Source organism: Penaeus chinensis, chromosome 34 (assembly GCF_019202785.1).
Source record: "Penaeus chinensis breed Huanghai No. 1 chromosome 34, ASM1920278v2, whole genome shotgun sequence".
NCBI classification, from domain to species: domain Eukaryota; kingdom Metazoa; phylum Arthropoda; class Malacostraca; order Decapoda; family Penaeidae; genus Penaeus; species Penaeus chinensis.
Window position 1 is genome coordinate 28,478,035 of NC_061852.1, and position 2,500 is coordinate 28,480,534.

Genomic DNA, 2,500 nt, shown 5'->3' on the forward strand with positions numbered 1-2,500 from the left:
TCCTTTTTTTTCCATTTTGTAGACTTTAACCTAAATTCTCAACTCTCAGGAACCCTCAAGGTTTCCTTTTGGTGACTATTTCTGTAACAGATAAGTCAGGTGTTTAGTATTCAATGCAATACAAATAATTATGGTTCTTTTTATGGCATTTATCATCATCTGAGTTAATCATATTTTTTCATACATTGAATCATCTTGAACATTTAATCATATGAATCATATTTGAGCACAGATATTTGGTATTTCATTTTGTACTGTGTGTTTCAATCTTGGTTATATTTTAGAAGTGCTTGTTACTTTCCAGTAATCTTTTTTTCTTTAGAGTGTAATAATGTAAATATGATTATCAGGTATCAAATCTTGATTGTTTTACTCTTTTGTGCAATGGTAGTGTGAAGAGGATATTTTTAGTTAGAGGAGTGTGTTGTGACTAGACTAGGATTCCTTTGTTTCATGAATTAGCAGAGACTCAGCTAAGCCTGTATATTCACATTTCTTGCATTTAATCTATGCAGGGCTTGATATTGCAGACTCCTTTTTTTATATGTCTATCACATTTATGAAATAAGTAATGATACCATCATTGAAAGCCTTTGGCAAAGTAAAATCAGTGTTATAGATAGGCTAGTGATTCATGTTACAAAGAGCAAAACAAAGGGAAGAAAGAAAACTAAAAGCTTTGAATAGAAGTTACACAACCATTTGTATTCAAAATCACATAAGTGTAAAAAAAAGATGTTACATGTATACAGGCGAGTAGACTGACATCCTTGATCATATCATTCCAAAGCCCAAACTTTTTTAGGTTTAAGGAATATGCATGTCTTGGTTCAAGCAGAGGCTATTTTTTTCCTCCCAGGAGCATTGGGTATGGTTGTTGAGGCATTGAAGTTAAAACCCCTTCATGCTTTTATATTTTCAGTTAAAGGTGCCTTAGCAGCATTTAACAAAATGTGATAATTTGAAACATGAGATATCTGAAGTTTGAATGAGGAATACGTGAGTGATTGATGTTCATTGTACAGGTTTCACTTCTATGATTGATCTGCAATCCCAAAAGACTGGAAAATTTAGAAAATAAAGAAGGATAATGTTATTTTATGAGAAATATACTCTTAGACTTTAAATAGGGAAATGTCATATCCCAATAATGGATGGCTTTTCAACTCCTAACTTAAGTTTAGATGAGGATAGCACATTATCAGCTAGAATGACTAGAGTATGGAAGATTTTTTTCCCATGGAAACTTGTCATTACAGTTCTGTTTGTTCCATGAATTATTAACATGGTGAAAGAAGAAATGTTTTTTATTATTTTTAGAGGACTTGTATAGAAAAGTGGATGCATTGTATTGACCCAGATTTATTCTGTGTTTTATTATATTGATAAAGTAATTACATACAGAATGCACACACATACTAGTCAGGGTATTCGGAAGACAGCATATTGCTAAGAATGAGAATGTCATTATCTTTTCAGGTCTTGCAGATTTCTCTCTTGCAGCAAAATGGAAACTTCTAGTATTCACAGTTATTTTTGGTGCTATTTCTGCCTACCTCACCATTTCTTCTTTATTGTCATTTTTTTATTTAGATGATGGCCAGGGGGTAATGCTAACATCAGTTTAAGAGAGCACATTAGTGTTACAAAAAAATGAAATAAATACTAGTCATGTAATACAAGATAACTTTCAACAAATTAATTTTCATAAATCTGTATGACTCCTGCTCTGTATTTTTTTACAACTCACGACATTATTTTTCATTAATGTTCATGGATATCATCCTGCATACTGGATTTCAAGGGCCTAGTGCTGTGCCCCAGCATTAGGCCAACCTTAAAAACATATTTTGGTATCTATCCCCAGATGACTCTACTGTTGAACAATAGGTAAGTCATGAATTATTGCTGCACTAAATCACATAATTTTATTATTATTTTTTAAGAAATTAGTTTTATTATTTTGTAGACTGAATGTCTGGTCACTTTACCACTTTTGAATCTGCTTGAGGGTGGGAATGTTATCAGGGTCCAGTCCAGTACAGTATATGTACATTTCTTTGTTTATTTGTTTCACCAAACTTTACCATGTGTCACATATTTCAAGTTTTTATATATTATTATTCTACTCATTGTAATATTTCCCCCCTAGTATAGTAGAAAGGTTTCTGGAAAATATCTTTACATAACGGAAGGATTATGTTTAAAGCAAAGATTTTTGCTCTGTACCCAAAAATATTGGCTGTAAAATACTGAATAAAGAGAAAATATCTTACTTTTCAACTTCATTAATGGTTAATTAACTTGAAGGAGAGTTTCACAGAAGCAGATAATTCTTGACTGCATCTGTTGCATTTCAGAGGCATTATTTGTTATCTCCTTTAGGCAAAATTAAATGTAAAAAATTACAGTGAAAATATCACATCTTAAAGATTAGTGGTTGGGTTTCCTGAGATCAGCTGGGCATGTAGTTAATGTAGATTATTTTGATATGTAGTAA

General features: G+C 31.7%; 1 protein-coding gene across 2 annotated transcripts in view; it reads left to right on the plus strand.

Annotated features, from left to right (window-relative positions):
• LOC125043808 (TBC1 domain family member 25-like) overlaps nt 1-2,275 on the plus strand; it is a 20,573-nt gene extending 18,298 nt beyond the window's left edge. For both annotated transcript variants that reach the window (XM_047640116.1, XM_047640117.1), the window contains exon 10: nt 1-2,275. This exon is cut by the window's left edge and continues 1,362 nt beyond it. The gene's annotated coding sequence lies outside the window, so the exon portion shown is untranslated.
• The last annotated feature ends 225 nt before the right edge of the window (nt 2,276-2,500 follow it).